Here is a 17,579-nt window from a genome sequence, read left to right on the forward strand (position 1 = left end):
GGCCCTTCACTCTAGGGTCTGATCATTCCTGGAAGGTGACCTCAAGGCCAGAGTTTACAGTATCGAATCGCCTGTGTTAGATTTTTATTTGTGTGCCCTTGTTTTATAACATTTTAACCCATGACTAAAAGTTCACATTTTAGATACGCTGTACATGTAGAAATACATATATACAAATTTAAAAATAAAATTTGAATGTACATCCAAATTTTTAAATGTACATCCAATTTTTAAAAATGCCACCACTGATTTAAAAGAAAAGCATGTCAATACTGCCAATTTAAAAGGAAAAGTTGTCGATACACCCTCGGCAACATACAGTCTAACCACTGGAATGTGTACGATGCTTCAGGCCCAGGGAAAGGACCTTTGACTTCTGTCTGAGCTTGGAAAGGCTGCCCAGCTCAGAGCTTGACAGATCAGAATAATCTTCATGTTTGCCTTGAATGGAGCAGCCCCGATGGTGCTGTTTTCCTTTCTTCTGAGCGAGGTCTGGATGCACAGTGACATCACTGGGTCTTTCCATATCTTGTGAGCGATCGGGACCAGCCCTGTGGCTGGGTCACTTCCTGGAGGAGTGCCCGCCCGCCTGACCTTGGCTGCCCTCCCTGCCCCCCCCCCCCCGGCCTTGGTGGACTTCCCCTGTTCCACAGCCTCGCTCAGTGCAGCCTCTTTCCTGGGCTTCTAGCTGGCCTCATCCCCCTGCCTCTGCTCTCTGAAGCCAAGCGGCTGGCCCTGTCCATCCTGGGGACAGACTTCCACACATGTGTGGTCAGAAGCCCAGGCTTCTGTGAGCCCAGCCTCTCCCATAGAACTGCTTTTCCCCACAGGAAGTGTGTGGCCAGCCTGGGCGTTTCTAGATCTTTCCGGCCCTTAGACTGCAGTGAAGCTCCTTCTAGAGTTAGAAGAGGCTTTAAGAAATCCTCCAGTATCCCTGTCACCCTGGACAAAAAGTCTTCTGTGGGTCCTTCTCCTGGCAGGCAGCACCCCAGACACTAGGGATGTAAAGAAAGGAAAGGTGGTCCCTGGAGAAGAGACGACTTCTGGTGGGGATGGGGGGATGGAGATGAGAAAGGAAAACACCAGCCAACCGGGGGAAGCCACAGTGTAGGCTGCCCTCCCCTGGGCGGCCAGCCAAGAGTGGTCCCAGCATCTCTGGGTTAGCACCCCTTCTTCCCTGTTCTGGGTGACACAGGTCGGAGAGCTCGCCGAGCCTCAGTCTTCTCATCCTTAAAATGGGACTCCTCTTGCCTCTTGCGATTGGCTATTGGCTGTGGGTGCTGCAAACAGGCACCGAGGCACTCGATGGGCTCAGTGAAGTGGCAGCTTCTCTCCTCTCCTCTTTTGGAGAATTGTGCTGTTCCAGGAGGACCAGGAGCCCATCCAGCTGTGGCACTGTGCCCTGTAAGCTCCCCAGGGACAACCCCCTTCGAGAGGAGTGGGTTTGTCCACGGGACCAGCTTCCCCTACCCTCACTTTATAATGTGCTTATTTCACCTTTTCAGATCTTGGGCCACTGTGACAGTAGGCATCTGCAGAGGGGTCTTGGGCTAAAGGAAGTGTTTGTGTGATGAAAGCTGACTTCAGAGGATATTCTGGTTGCTGGGGTTTTACTCTAATTCTGTCCTTCAGAGAAGCTGGTAGTTGTGGTTTCAGGCGAGCATATGTGAGCCCCGAGCCAGCATAATGTGTGATCTCTTTGTAGTGCCCACTGTTTCGTGTAGTTTCGCTTTGTTTAAAAAAAAATTCGCTTCAAAGTTTAATTTAAAATGATTAATAATTGGGCTCGTTTAGGATGTAGTCCGTCGTACTTTCTCATTTTCTTAACCATCCGCTGACACCCTGCCCACTGGGTTCTACACCCAGCTGGCCTTTTGGTCTTGTGGTTGTTATTTCAGTTTGATTCAAGGCTGCAGGCCTGCTTCTGCACATCTTGGGGTTTTGTTTTACATTAAGATGACTCGGCATTGTTTTGGAAGAGAGTTGTGAGGATTTCTACGAATCCTCCTGATATATTAAGGGTACCTGGGACCTCTGGCCTCTCCCCATACTTGGCCCCAGACAAAGACCAGAAGTTACTCTTTCTAGCATCTTCCCAAGATCATTTGCGGGATTGGAAGAAGTGGGCTTTTGTAATAAGTTATTTCTATAAAAAAGTGGTTTCTGTGCCCCCGATGATTCCCTCTCACCCAACGCTTAATGCCCACTTATCTTTCCCCCGGTGTACTTTGTGTGCTTCTGGGCTCCTTTGCACTCTGGGAACTCTGTGACTTTAAACAGGTTGGGTTACACACTAACAGACTGGGCTTCCATTGCTTCTTTGTAGATTTGTAGAATTTTCCATGTACATGATCTTGTCATCTGAGCATAAAGTCGTATTATTCCTTTCCAACGTCTATGTATTTTTCTTCCTTGCCTTATCACACTGATTGGGACTTCCGAGACAATATTAAATGTGAGTGAGAGAGTGGACACCCTTGCCTCTGTCTCAGTTTTAGGGGGGAGCGTTCAGTCTTCCATCATTACCGATAAGTAGATGCAAGATTGGGCTTCCCAGGTGGTGTGGTGGTGAAGAATCTGCCTGCCGATGCAGGAGATGCAAGAGACACAGGTTCGATCCTTGGGTTAGAGATCCCCTGGAGTAGGAACTGGCAGTCCCAGTCCGCTCCAGTATTCTTGCCAGGAAAATTCCATGAACAGAGGGGCCTGATGGGGCACGGTCCTTGGGGTCACAGAAGAGTCGGACTCAACCGAGCAACTAAGCACACACACACATCTGCAGACACAGACGCAAGATTCCTCAATATTAGAATTATTTCTTCTGCTGCTTTGGCTTCAAACCTCCTTCCCAGGTCAACTTTTCAATTAGTGCAACAACTTGTTATCAGTGTAATTGGTTTAACACATCTAGCCTGGCCATGGTTAAGATAAGTAGTCTATTTTGGTGGAAAATGCCACATACTGCATTTGCTGTTTAAACAATAGTGACATCAAAGCATGATTCCACCGTCCATCAGGGCAGAAAGATGATGACAACAGGGTGAGGTCTCCAGCCATTGGGAGATGCCCGCTCCCAGCCCTGGCACGAGGCTGCCTCACTGGCCACTCACACAAGATCCTAGAACATGGTCATGTTGTTCGGCTGAGCAGAATGGATAAACAGAAGGTGGTCCATCCACATAATGGGATGGTAGCCTTCCATAGAGGGGAGTCAGAACTAGTACAGGCCATGGCATGGATGGACCTCAAAAGCGTACTCCGTGAAAGCAGCCAGTTGCTGTTGGACCCTGTTTATATGAATTTTCCAGAATTGGCAGGTCCATATCGGAAAATAGGTTAGTGGTTGCCTGGAGCCAATAGGTGGGGAGAGGGTGGGCGGGGGGAATTAGGAGCTGATGGGTAGGGGACTTCCTTTGGGATGATGAAGCGTGCTCCAGGTAGATGGCGAGGAAGATGGTGAGACTGTGGCTGTGCTGCGTGGGTGCATGCGGGGATTCACCAGGACTATTCGGGGGTTGTGTCCGTGCTCAGTTGCTCAGTTGTGTCCGACTCTTTGCAACCCCATGGACGGTAGCTCGCCAGGCTCCTCTGTCCATGGGATTCTCTAGGCAAGAACACTGGAGTGGGTTGCCATTTTCTCCTCCAGGGGATCTTCCCGGGATCAAACCTGCATCTTCTGCGTCCCCTGCACCGGCAGGTGGATTCTTTACCACTGTGCCACCTGGGAAGCCTGTGATTGTGCTAAATGCTGCTGAATTGTATATTTTAATCGGGTGGGCTTTATGGGATGTAAATGATAGCTCAGTAGAGTTGTTGAATACCAACAGAGCATGAGCGCTAGATGAATGGTGAGTGAGCTGGATACTGACTGAGCTGGAAAAGTGGGGTGCAGGGAGGTGTCCCCAGCGGGCTTGAAGAGGCTGTCTGTGGAGAGACGGGCCGATGGGGTGGCTCGGGAGGAAGGGACACTGTTGATCACAGAAGGAGCCTGTGTTAAAAAAAGAAAGAAAGGAGCCCGTGACAGATGGAGCCCTCAGGGGCCAGAGGCCAACACTTCAGATCCAGCGTACTCCCTCCCTGGTGAGCCATCAGAGGACAAGCAGAGACTACAGGAGCACTCAGGGCAGGATGCTTTTGAAAGCTGATATTTGTGGGGAAAACGTGTTATTATTGTTGAGATTAAAACATGTCAGTGTGTGTGTGTTAGTCACTCAGTCATGTCCGACTCTTTGCGACCCCATGGACTGTAGCCCACCAGGCTCCTCTGTCCATGGAATTCTCCAGGCAAGAATACTGGACTGGGTAGCCATCCTCTTCTCCAGAGGACCTTCTTGACCCAGGAATTGAACCCAGGTCTCCTGAAGCTCCCAGATCATGAGGGGAACATGAGCACATTCCACGAGTGCTGTGGGGAAAGCAGTGGCAAAAAAGAGCGCTGTTTTTAACCAGAAAACTGACCCTCTCTTTTTTTCTCTTTCTTTTTCAGACTATAGCCCTCGTTTTCCCTTGGTGAGTACAAAACTTTTCAAAGATTCTCTCTGGTGTGTAGTTAACTAGTGGGAAAAAAAAATGTGTTGGCTTTCATTGTTAGAGAAGCATTATCTTCTAGAGAAAGAAGGCCATGTGGTCAGCATGTTACATTTGAATTTTATGCCTTAAATGGCTTGAGCAGGCCCATATCACAGTTTTGGTTATATAATTTCTTTCTTTTTTTTTTTTTTGGTTTTTCAAATCTGGCTCAGCTGCTCAGAGCCCTGAAATGCATTGTTGAGAACACAGTGTCCACATGCTTTCCCTCACTGACTTGTCCTCAGTGAAAAGGGCCTCATCTTATCTCAGTGACACACATTTGGGGACTGTTGGGAGCACAGGGTACGTAATTGCTTTGATGGTAATTGCTTCTTAAATTGATCTGCTGTGGGGAAAACTGCTGAAAAGGAGCTTTTCTGGATTGCACTTTTAGTAAAAAATAAAAAAAAAAAAAAACAGTGTTGGCATTCCATCAGTTTTTGCCTTTTGAGGCAATATGCTACAGCCTCCAGGTCCTGGTACTTAGGAAAAGAAATACCATCACTTTTTCTGTGTTCACTTCATCCACTTACTGTGGTCAGGTTTCCTAAGGAAACTGAGGGGAGACCATCTAAGAGCTTTTAAAGTGGCTGCAGCTTATGGGCAGGTAACATTTGTTCGGCCCTCCTGTGTGCGTGCCTTTCGTGAGTGAACCGGGATGGGGGCAGTTGCCTTTCTCAAATGTATCACCTTGTTTGAAAACCCTTGACTCTGTTCAGAATTGTTCTAAGGCCGATGGGTCAATTCTTTGCCCCCTGTTTTCAAGGCTGTGCCTTTCATCTGGGCATCCATCTTGTGGTCATTCCTGGACATTCTGGTCATGTGGACTGTTTCTGCCTATCTCGAAACATGCTAAATATAGTCAAAGATTTATCAAGACAAAGAAGAGGAAAATTTCCATTTCCTACTTACTCAACTCATTCTGTTTCCCATGTTCTTTGTCCTGTAATTATTGGATGTGGATGGTTCTGAGTGGCACGCTTTCCTCGGGCAAATGTCCATGGAGGGAATCAAAGAGAAGGGTCATTCCTGGAACGATATTAGTGGGATGGAGACTTAATTATAAGAAGTCCGCCATCCCTTCTTGTCTTAGGATCCCAAGTGAGAGGTACTGTTCATTCAAATGGGCTGGCAAGGATGTTAAACCTGCTGCCGATGAAAAGCTGCGGGTCCCGACCGTGCTGGGATGAAATGCGGGCCCCCAGACTCATCTCCTTCTGAAACTAGGTGCGGATTGTGATGTATTAGACGTGGCCAACCTTTGCGTCCCTCGGCTCTTGGCTCAGCATCAGCCCCTCTATGCTAGTTGCCACAGACGCTCGCCCGAGCTGGTCGACGTGCTGCCGGGCCGGGCCTGGGTCAGCCTGGCTCTCAGTTGAGTGAGCCCATGACTTGGGAGCCCCTAGCTCCCACCGTCTCAAACCAGTTGCAGATTTGGAAGTTCCTCCCCCGAAAGCTGCTGAGTGTCTGTGTAGGAGTCTGACTTCTGATCTTGGTCTCCGCCAGGGGCACTTGGCAGCCAAAGCTTCGGGCAGCATCTCCTCCCCCTGGTCCCAGCCTCCTTTTTAGCAGGAGGGTAGAGTTGTGCTCAGGGCGCTGAGTCCTTAGACTAAGACTGCTTCTGATTTCTAGAATCTTCCTCTTCGGTGTGAGGGAAGTCTGTTGGAAGCGTGAACTTGCCTACCTACCACAGCTACCTTATTGCTGCCTTTGTTTAGAATCATAGGTCTCTTAGCCTGTGGCAAATTCATTGCTAAACTATTGAGAGCTTCTCTTCCAGAGCTTCGGGGTTTCAATTAATAGAAAGGAATTTATTTTTAATTCGTGAGGTTGGACACTTGCTTTTTTGAGTCATTTAGAGCTAAATAAATAGGTCACCTTGGTTGGAGGCCAAGGCCGCTTGAGGTTGGAGGCCGTCCCAGGCCAGTGGCCCCAGAGGAGTGAACTTGCCAACCTCATTCTTATCTGGAAGCGATTCCCAGGATTCTTGTGACTTTAAGTGAAATGACCCCAAGAATAAGCGTTTAATAAAACTGTTTTTGTTCCTGGTGGCTCAGAGGTAAAGAAACCAATAAATAAATCAAACTATTTAAAAAAATAATGAAGGCATGCAACAAGATAGTGATATATTTGTTGTACTATAATGGATATCGAAAATCATTTCCTTGTCTAGCAATAACATGATTTTTTCATTTAAAAAAAGATACCGGCTTAATATTTGATTTTTTTTTTTTTAAAAAAAGAAGGTCAATTTTAAACTGGATTAAGAGGAGTCTTTCTAGTACAACCACCCATTCTCATATTTTCTTCTTTTTTCAATATTTAAAAATAGATTTGGGAAATAATAACTGTAGTTCATATCGATCAAAAATGACCAAAGTTCCCTCAATTGGAGAATACTTGCAACACTGAGGATCTCAGTTGCTTAGTGTTTTAAAAACACGTAGTGGAATATCAGAATTAAGAACATACAGAAGATACACAATCAAGGTTTAAATATTTTCTCCAGCTCTTTGAGGTCTTGTAAAATACATTATTATACCAAACGGTGTCCACCAGTAAGTAAAACTAAACCATACTGCAGCTTGCTGATTTCACTGTGGTTCATGGAAATACCCCAGGAATAAAAGAAAACTTGGAGTGTTAATTATAAGTCACGGTGAATTTAATTTTAAAACTCACTTAGAGTATCCGTTCACTAGCCTTGTCCTCCGTAAGGCTCTGTGCTTCCAACTCTGTCGGTTTCAATGCACACGACTGCCCTTTGCCAAGTCATTTTTTCTCCCTGGCTGTTGGCTTAAACAGCCACCATGGTAGAAAGGGAAGGAATGAAGAGTCTGAAGGTTTTCAAATCACAGGCAGGGGCTTGCTCTCCTGGGGCAGGGGGACCACCCCAAGCGTGCCTTCCGCCCATCTCAGGTTGCAGTTCCGCTGGCAGAATGGGTGCCGTGTGGCCTGTGCCGCTTTCCGAGTCTACAGGAAGATGAGCGAAACATCATGTGCAGGGCACAGGAGATTTGAAAACTTTCCAAGAGATCCGATCCCTATTTCCTTCATTTGCCACGTCCTGGGGGTTTTATTAGCACGCATGGACTGTCCTGTCCAGGGAAAATGTGTTTCTCCCAACAACGAAGCTGTTCCTTTCCCGCAGACGAGAGTAGAAGCTGACAGCCAGTTGGAACAATGCCTTTGGATCTGATGGTGACAAACGCATTAATCCCTCACTTATTTCCATTTCCATTTCCCACCCCCAGGAAAGTTTCAACATTCTTCCAAGAAGTGCCTCCTGAAAGCGCCTGCTAGGTATTCATTTGTCATATAGCAAAGGCAGGGATATTGAGCTGTCAGAGTTTCCGCTTAGGGAAAATAGGAACACAGATCTCCTATATAAATGTGCTTCTCATCTCTGAGCTTCCAGCAGACCCAGCTCAGAGCTGGAATTCTTCTAGAAATCCTTTCCAGCTGGCAGGAAGACATGGATTCTGTCGGGCCAGGATGGGTGCCCAGCATCGTCCCCGTGGGACACGAGGTAAAGGGAAGCCGAAGGGCAGCCTTATCCCCAGGGAATCATGCTGTGTTTTATATTTATGTGATATTTTGTATTTATGTGATATTTTATATTTATGTGATATTTTTCTGTAACATCGGATGGAAAAACCCAAGTGAAGTTTTTGGCCACTCTAATCATTCCTAAGGTATTTAAAAACTGGCTTAAAGAATATTATCAGGAAGCATCCATTAAATGAAACATTAGCAAGCCCTTGGGTTAACTCTGTGCCGCCCTGGGCAGGAAATCTGGAACCGATGCTTCAGGAAACCGTTTTAACGGCGCCCTGTTGGATTCTTGGCCACGGCCAGGCCAAGTGGTGCGTGGGGATGGTCCAGAGAGCGGTCTGCTTGGGGGCTGGGAGGAAGTCACGTGAGGCTCAGTTTGTAGGAAAACAATCCCCAACCATCACTGGGGCCCTGGGCTGCCTGGATGACACATCAAAATCATACCCGTTTTAAGTCAGACATTTTCTATTTTTATAGCCAAAACCACCCTTTTCATTTCCCTTAACAACTAGATTTGTGGAGTGGCATTTTAGTTACCAGCGGCATGCTGAGAAAGCGGGCCATGCCTGGGTGGTTGAGCAGCAAGCAGGTCTCCCGGGAGCTGGTGTGTGGGCTCACGAGGCTGGGCTGACTGTCTGGGGACAAGCTTGTCCTGTCCGTGTGGCAGACGTTGCGGGGACAGATGGCATAGTCAGCTGCAGATCTGTGCCCACTGCCTGGTGAGAGGCAGCATTGACGCTGTGGGGAAGGAAGATAAGACATTTATAAAACCACTGGGGGTGTGACTTACAGAGAACGTTCTCAGACCCATTAAGCCGCGGAGTCAGGAAGGAGACCTGGGGTCCCATGGAAGGACCATGGACGAGTCCCCACTGGACGCAGGGCCTCATCCCCAGCTACAGCCCCATCCTGGGTGGCAGGGGTGGCGTGTGGCCGGGGGCAGCCTTGTGTGAACTGGGTCATGCAGGCACCGTGAGAGTCTGTGCATTCTTTCCAAAATTGCCGATTGGAAGTGACTTTTTAAAAGACTGCTTCTTACGATGCAGAGTTTGCTATCAACTATTTAAAATGTTGGAAAAGGAAAGATCCCTGTGGAATTGCTGAACCAAAATGCGTCACGCAATAGGTTCTCTGAGTAGCTTTTCTCCTTGTTTTGAACTGAAACGAACATAAACCAAAGCCAGAACTTGGATTTGTGTTATTTTGTGATGGGGGCCAATGGCATTCTAACAACATTTTAAAAATACATGTTGACGGTATTTAACTGATTTCAGATGACTCTCCCCATAGATCTGCTCTCAGAAATGGTGCTGACTTTGTGTTCAGGTGTTAGATATGTATACATATTTTTAAAGCTACCGTGTTGCTGTTGAGAAGTTAATTTTTTGTTAAACGTCGTGTTGGTGGAAATTATCATTCCCTGAAACAGGACTTGATCTCTTTCCTGTTTTGCCAGATAATGTAAATGGCTTATCCTGAGAGCAGAGCGGCACTGACACCTCGCGCGCACACGGGGCAGGGAACAGCTTGCAAAGCAAGCTCCTTGAGCCTCTCGACACCTGGAGTCAGGCTAGGGGTGCATTCTCCCTTCTGCAAGAAAGATGAGGAAGCACACTTGGGGGGCTGTGGAGAGGTTGGTGGGGAGGGGGCTCACAGGTCCCCGTGTCCCCTGCATGGAGCCCAGGCTCCTTTCACACCTGAAAACCAATCAGCTCTCAACATCTTCTCCAAAGGTGAGAGGCAGACCTGTCGAAAATGGAAATCACGCTTTTATGGAAAATGTGACTTGACTGTTATGAAAGTAATAGAGTTCATTAGTAACTAGGAGCGTATCCCATGGATTCTGCAAACAGTTTTCTGGTAGATAATTCTATTTGGGAACAGTTTTATGATCGCCTAAGTTGATCTTGGCCAGGGTTCCAAAGTGTTTCCACATGTTATCTGCTGACTGAATCCAGTTCTCTAATCTCTTCCAACACTCTTGCCAGGCTTCCTTTCTCTGTGGCCAATAGCCTGTCCATTCACCCGCCCGGCATTTATCAGGTGTCTCCTGCAGGCTCATGACTGTGCCAGACCTTGAAAAAACACAGTGGTAGATCCTCATTCTGATTTCAGGAAATACTGCCTTTAAGGTCTCTATTAGAGTCCTTTCTTTAGCAATTCTGAGTGTGTGTTCTGCGCAGTAGCCCAGACAAGGAGTGGACAGAAATAGAGTTTAGCTGGAGAAAGCTGAATGAATTAGACGTGTCCCTTCATGTCTGAGTCACACCTTCTTTGTCTAAAAAGTAGAGAGCCTGGTGAGGATTTTTTTAAAGGCCCTTTCATGACAGAAAGGTCTGTGCTCAGGGGTGGTTTCTCTCTGGATTTTGCATTAACAGCAGAAATGCCCCTCAGGTAACCACTGCTGTGTGTCCTCCATATCCGGGGCCCATCACCTTCCATTCCAAGATGAAATTTGTCAGTGTTTTATAATCTTCCCTTTGGAAAGCAAGCGTCTATTTTGGTGCTTTCTTGCCTCTGCCCTCTTATTTGTATTAGCTTTCCCACTGTCCCCCAGAAGAAGTGGGAACCTATAAAAGAGCATTTGGCTCCCGGAAAACAATTTTAGAAAAGCAATCTTCTTTCTGTGATGTTGCTCACATACATACAGGAAAGAAAAGTTGGAAACTGTGGGTTTTGATTTCAAAACTTGAGCAGAAGCATGAGTTAATAAAAAACAAGGGTCCCTTTTCCACTGTTTTGCAGTCCATCCCAGCAAAGAGTTCTGGGGGCCTGCGATGGGGTCTCTTTCATGAGAAGTGATGGGCAAGGAGGACGAGTTGCTCAGCCTCCTCGGATGCCATGGAAACGCCAGTGCCCCTCTGCTCCCCTCTTGTGATGGCTCTCCAAAGAAATAAATAAAACCAGGCTGGAACCGTGTGCTGCTGAGATGAAGTTGGAGATCTCAAGTGCACACAACGTGAGCAAGATAAGATTCAGAGGCATCATGATTTCCAGAACCTGCTTTTGGCTTCCTTCCAACGTGAAGCCAACACCGACATTCTGTGGTGCTGTTTCCCGCCGTGGGTGGATTTATTTAATTTTTCATGAGTGATTCACTACCCGTGGCTGTGTGTTTTCCTCCTGTGCAGCTGAGGATTAAGTCATGTTTCCTTTTAAAAATTATTTTTGATAGAACCTGAGTAATGTGGGTTTGGGGCGAGAGGACACAGGAGCATCACTGAGACGAGGTGCTCAGCCTCCGCAGCTCGTGTGAAATGGCAGTGATGTCACCTGCGACTGTGACGCTCTCCTCTGGAGGGGACAGCACTGCTTTGTCAAACAGCCAAAAGCATCTCTCTCTGTCACAGTGCTTTTGTAAGCTGTGTGATTTTTTAAGCTTTTTTTCCCCATGTTGCAGCAAATCCACTCCTGCAATGCCACGTGGTAGGGCGCCCCTGGGCTCAGCCGGTAAAGAAGCCGCTTACAGTGCAAGAGACCTGGGTTCGAACCCTGGGTCAGGAAGATCCCCCCGGAGAAGGGCATGGCAACCCGCTCCAGTAGTCTTGCCTGGAGAATCTCATGGACAGAGGAGCCTGGCAGGCTACAGTCCTTGAGGTCACAAAGAGTCAGACTCGACTGAGCTACTTTCACTTCACTTCAGGTTTCCCTAACAGAAAGCCCAGTAAGAGTCAGTGTCCGTGCAGGTTCACACGGCCTCCCCAAGTGGCCTCTGTCCACCCAGCTGGGGTCTGGTGACCCCTGGTGTCCATCGCCTTAAGTGACAGGAGCTCCAGGATCGACTTGGGGACAGAGCTGTTCTGTTCCCATCTCGGGCTCACCGCCAGACTGCTTCCATTCAGAGGCAGCTCAGCCCGGCTCCTTGAGATGAACGGGGAGTGAAGACCATCTGTCTTCACCTTGACGCACTCCTGCCAGGGCCAAGCAGAGAGCAAGGAGCCTCCAGGGAAGCAGTCCAGGCAGCTGCCCTGCACCCAGGGCACCTGGCATCAATTTCCATGGCGCTGCCTGAGAAGATGGGTGTGCACCGGGATAGCACATGCCGGGACCAGGAAGGTCCAGAGGCAGCAGGAGATGGTACCAATCAGAGAAGAGCAGCAAAGGGAGATGGTGTGCCACGGGAGGGCAGCTGGGCAGCCCTGTGAAGTGGGTCCGATCAAATAACTACCTGCGAAGGAGCAGAGGAGGGGCCCACCTAGGGGGTCAGGAGGCTCCCTGTTTCCTCCCAACTGGCTGGGTGGCTTTAGTCAAGTGGCCCACCTCCTTAACCACCCACCTCTGCAAGGCTCCAGGATTCTGTCCATCCGAGATGGGACTTTGGAAGCAGTAGAATAGTTCTCTTGCTGTTGTTTAGTTGCTAAGTCGTGACTTTTGTGACCCCCCCTAGACTACAGCCTGCCAGGCTCCTCTGTCCATGGGATTTCCCAGGCAAGAATACTGGAGTCGGTTGCCATTTCCTTCTCCAGGGGATCTTCCTGACCCAGGGATCAAACCCGCGGCTCCTGCATTGGCAGGCGGATTCTTTACCACTGAGCCACCAGGGAACATCCTAGAAAAGTTCTAGTACAACATGAATAGCCAAAAAGTCATCTGTGTTCCTAGTGAGGATGCTGCAAAGTGCATGAGGCCGTTGCTTTTCTGTGGGGACGATCTGCTTCTAACCAGCATCCTAGGCCCAGGTTCAGGGCTTCCCCCAGCTGTTTCCCTGCACAGGAGACACATCTCCATCAGGGTGGCTGCTCCCAGGCCTGGTAAAGCTCAGGAAGAACCAGCTGCCCTGAGGGCCAAACTGCAGGCCTGGAGCGGGCACCTACCTCTCTCCATAAGCAGATGCACCGCTGTCAGACATCTAGGTGGCGCTCCAGACATCCTCGTTCCATGCTGGAAACCCAGATATCATGTCGGAAATCCAGAACCTTGCCAGGATATCAAGCGCCACATCTGGGCATTTGAAAACAGATGGGAGTCTTCATTCTTCATCAGACTGTGGCAGTGGTTGAGCCCTTTCCGAAACTCAATTTGAAAGTGAACGTGTTAGTCACTCAGTCATGTCTGACTCTTTGCGACCCCGTGGACTGTAGCCCACCAGGCTCCTCTGTCCATGGGGTTCTCCAAGCAAGAATACTGGAGTGGGTTGCCATGCTCTTCTCCAGGGGATCTTCCTGACCCAGGGATTGAACTCAATTCTCCTGCCTTGTGGGCAGATTCTTGACCATCTGAGCCACACTTTAAAGGTTAAAGAAATAATAATAACTTTTACTTCAGCTGGGTTGTAACTCATAAAAATGTATCTGTTGTATATATCACAGTATCCCTGGGGAATTTGAAAAAAAAAGTTGAAATTGCACCGAATCATAGAACCCAGTGGGCCTGACCGAGGGCGAGCAGACGACTGAGACAACGATTCCCTGAAATTTCTCCACCAGATTCTGGGAAAGATGGAAAACCGTGTCAGCGGTGCCTCAGCAGTCCTGGCCAGTGCCTCCAAAAATCCATAGGAAAGGGTTTTTCTTTCAGGGGCAGGGTCTAAAGAGAATGAAATGCTAATCTTGAGGAATGAAAAACCAAATTCAGAGGATGGTCTGATGGTATAGAGCTGCCTCTTCATCTAGAGAAAATGCATATTTTTAAAAATGCCTGTTTTCTACTTTTCCCCGTGATTTATGTAACGCGGGACACAAAACAGGAAGCTAACGCTTGACTGGGCCCTTGAAGAGGCACAGAAAACAGTGGGTCTGCCCCAGGGCTGACCAGGCCACGTGGGGGCGTGCCACCTTCTGGAGGACCCAGAATGTCCCAATCCGAATCTCCCGTGGCAGCCTGGCGGGCCTCTGGGTACCGTGGATGAACGCACAAATGAATGACTGTCTGAGGGAGACTGGGGAGACGACCAGGTAGCAGAAAGAAAACCGCGTTCTGCGTTCTCCGCAGTGCCTGGGGCGGCACTTAGCAAGACCAGGGTCTGCTACACAAGATGCCCGGTTGCTTGTTCAAAAAGCAGGAAAAGAGCTTTTTCTTCTGTGGCCTCTCTGCAGACCTGCCAGAGTGGTTCATACCTCCCATTTAATGCCATGCTCCCTGGGGCAGGGGGATTCTTTCAGGGCGCAAAGACCCTCAGGAATGCCCAGCGCCTGCTCTGGAACTCAGGAGGAGGCGTGTGTGTATCGGGGGCCAGAAATGGGCCTGCAGGATCCCGCCCAGGGAAGGTGGCAGAAGGTGTGCGTCAATACCCCCAAGCCCCCGGCACAGTGCAGAGCTGTACTGTCTGACTTCTCTTTGTCAAACACAGATTCAGAGACAAAATTCTTTCAAATTTCAGGACAGGGCGTGCGGCGGTAAGCCCCAAGCCCTGAGCCCCTTCTGAGTGTCTCTTCTCAATCTCTGAAGCCAGCTCTGGTGTGAGCAGTGATGGTCAGGGCACTGGAATGTTCCCCCGGGATGTTTTGCAATAAAGGACTTTTTTTTCCCCTCTGGGAACATGATATACTTCCAGCTGCTGCTGCTAAATTATTTCAGTCGTGTTCGACTCTGTGCGACCCCATAGACGGCAGCCCACCAGGCTCCCCCGTCCCTGGGATTCTCTAAGCAAGAAAACTGGAGTGGGTTGCCATTTCCTTCTCCAATGCATGAAAGTGAAAAGTGAAAGTGAAGTCACCCAGTCGTGTCCGACTCTCAGCAACCCCATGGACTGCAGCCTACCAGGCTCCTCCGCCCATGGGATTCGGAGGCAAGAGTGCTGGAGTGGGGTGCCATTGCCTTCTCCGATACTTCCAGCTAGATCTTTATAATTCTCCCGCTTTCATCATTAGTTTCTGGGACGGTCTCCCCATCACCCCTAGGGCTGCCAGTCCTCCCTATGAGACTTCCCGTCCTCGGGGACTTTCTGCTACTCACTACTCTTTGGAAAAGCTGTATTCATCCACTCCCTCCCCTTCTAGTGTAGAGGTCTTCTAGCAGGGACCCTGTCTCTCTGGGCCCGCACACAAGTGCTGGTGTCTGAGTGAGTGTGATTTAATACTCCCTATGCTGCTTTGCCTCCTTTTTGGAGCAAGAGACATATAAATAAATGATTGAAGGCAACTAATGTAGCTCAGTGATAAAGAACCCGCCTGCCAATGCAGGAGACACAGGAGAGGCAGGCTTGATCCCTAGGTCAGGAAGACGCCCTGGAGGAGGAAACGGCAAGCCACTCCAGTACTCTTGCCTGGAAAATTTCATGGATAGAGGAGCCTGATGGGCTACAGTCCATGGGGTCGCAAAGAGTCGGACACCACTGAGGACACACACAACACCCCCAAGCGTCCCAGTGAAGTTCTGTCACACATGAGGCCGAGCTGGCTTTGATTTTGTGGCTGTGCAGCAGATGTCAGGTGGGCCTGCTGGTACTTCTGGCCCCATTCTCCATGAACTCAGGGGAGAGCTGTGTTTGGGTCTGCCGTGGTCTCCAAATCGGGCCAGAACTACGCATTTCAGCCCCGTTTGGGTTTTTAATGGCAGTTTTCTTCCCAGTCCCCCCATTCATTTCATGTGGATTCCTAAGAACGAAGGAGTAGGCTGTCCAGTCAAAGCCCCCTACAAGCCTTGAAGTTCCCTGCCTTGAGAGGGGTACATTTTAGGTCAGTCAATTAAAGGTCTATAGTCATAGATGAAGGGGCTTCCCCAGTGGCTCAAGCGGTAAAGAATCTGCTTGACAATGCAGGAGACTCAGGAGATGAGGGTTCGATTCCTGGGCCGGGGAAGATCCCCTGGAGGAGGTCATGGCAACCCACTCCTGTATTGTTGCCATGGACAGAGGAGCCTGGTGGGCTACAGGTCACGGGGTCTCAAAAGAGTTGGATATGACCGAGCAACTGAGCATGCATGCCAAGATGAGGCCCTGTTATCAACCATGGGTTTACCCACTGAGAAGAGTGATCAGGGTTCAAGTCTCCCCAGGAGCTGGGTCCCTCGGACACCGTGCGGGATGGAGAGTGGGGAGAGATGGCCAGACCAGCTCTCAGGGTCGCCCCAGGGCCCAGGGAGAGAGGCAGGCAGGGCTGGGCACCTGGACGCCAAGAGCTCTCAGTGCCCAGGAGCCCTGATTATGAGCTTCCTGCACCAAGTGCTGGTATCCCTGCCTCACCCTCCCAGTCCCGGGGGAATGGAATGGGTGATTGGGTGACTGAAGAAAACGCAAGGAAATGAGATGACGAAGACCTGAATGTGCAAAATAAATCATACCAGCCCAAACTGACCCTGCAGCGTGGTGGAGGATAGGATCTCAGAATTAACACGGGGTGTTGTGTTATCCCTCAGTTTGGTCCAAACCCCATGAATTTCAAGCAGGTGAGCCAGTTTCAAGCTGTTGGCATTTTTGCAGCCTATTCTCGTGGAAGGAGCTCCATTTGGAAGCTGGGTCTCACCACTGCACTGTTATTTTCACAAGCGAGAGAGCAGCATAGCCTCATGACTCACAGCCCTGGTGAGCCCTGCAGCTCGGACGTCTGACCCGGCTCTGTCACATCCTGGAAGCTCCGGCTGCAGAAGCCGCCTCCTCGCTGGCTGAGTTTCAGACACGTTGAGTAAAAGGCCAAGCACGCCGTCTCTTCTAGGAGGTGGATGGAGCAGACCCCGGAAAACGAAAACCAGCGAGCCTGGCTGTAGCCGGGGCGTCGGTCTATCTCATGAATGGACTCGGTGCCTCTCACAATTTCCTTATCCTCAGAACTTCAGAGCACCTTCACCCAGGAGCCATGCTTGGCGTTCTCCTCCCTGAGAAGAAAGGCTTCAGATCTGTGTGGCTGGAGGCTGAACATCAGGGCCATGCTGACTTCCGGGGAGGGGGAAGGTGTCACTCTGCTCTGATGGGAGACGGCAGGCAGCAGGGGATTGGTCCTGAGGACAGGTTCATTCTTCCTGGTGTGTAAAGTCTGTGGCTGAAAACAAGTCCTCTTAGAATGCATCCTCAGTTGCTTGATAGAAGATGCACGCCTTTTCCGGACTTCCCTGGTGGTCCAGTGGTTAGGGCTCTGAGCTTCCACTGCGAGGGAAACAGGTTTGAGCCCCACTTGGGGAACTAAGATCCCAAATGCTGCATGGTACAGTAAAAAAAAGAAAGAAAGAAAGAAAAACAAGAAAAAATAAAAGACTGCAAACAAATCCCATTTCAAGACACAGAAATTTAAGGCTGGTAGGTGGCTTTGCTTGGTGGGCATATCCCTTAGCTCTCAGAGATCGTCTCTACTGGATGGAGCCGTTGTTTTGCCTTCTGAAGCAGAGAAGGTTAATCCATGGTGTTCCCCTCCTCCAGGAAGAGAGGGTGGAGACCAGCGTTTTGCCGGAATGTGACTGTCACATCCAAGAGACCAGGTTCAGCCCCCAGCTCCGCCCTCAAAGGACTGCCCAACAGCTAGTGAGTCCCAAGCTTCGTGGGGCCTCTGTGCAAGCGCCTTGGATCTCAGAGGCTCCTAAATTCT

At 49.4% G+C, this 17,579-nt stretch overlaps 1 protein-coding gene across 6 annotated transcripts in view; it reads left to right on the plus strand.

The window, feature by feature from the left end:
• Positions 1 to 17,579, plus strand: part of PTPRE (protein tyrosine phosphatase receptor type E) — a 179,630-nt gene that overhangs the window by 67,857 nt on the left and 94,194 nt on the right. For 3 of the 6 annotated variants that reach the window (XM_027960450.2, XM_060404828.1, XM_060404829.1), the window contains exon 2: positions 4,487 to 4,509. The exons of 2 other annotated variants lie outside the window; for them this stretch is intronic. The gene's annotated coding sequence lies outside the window, so the exon portion shown is untranslated. Of the gene's footprint in view, positions 1 to 4,486; positions 4,510 to 7,985; positions 8,099 to 17,579 lie in introns of those variants that run through there. One more of the 6 variants, XM_027960451.2, reaches the window with a different exon arrangement.

Source organism: Ovis aries, chromosome 22, assembly GCF_016772045.2.
Source record: "Ovis aries strain OAR_USU_Benz2616 breed Rambouillet chromosome 22, ARS-UI_Ramb_v3.0, whole genome shotgun sequence".
Taxonomy (NCBI): domain Eukaryota; kingdom Metazoa; phylum Chordata; class Mammalia; order Artiodactyla; family Bovidae; genus Ovis; species Ovis aries.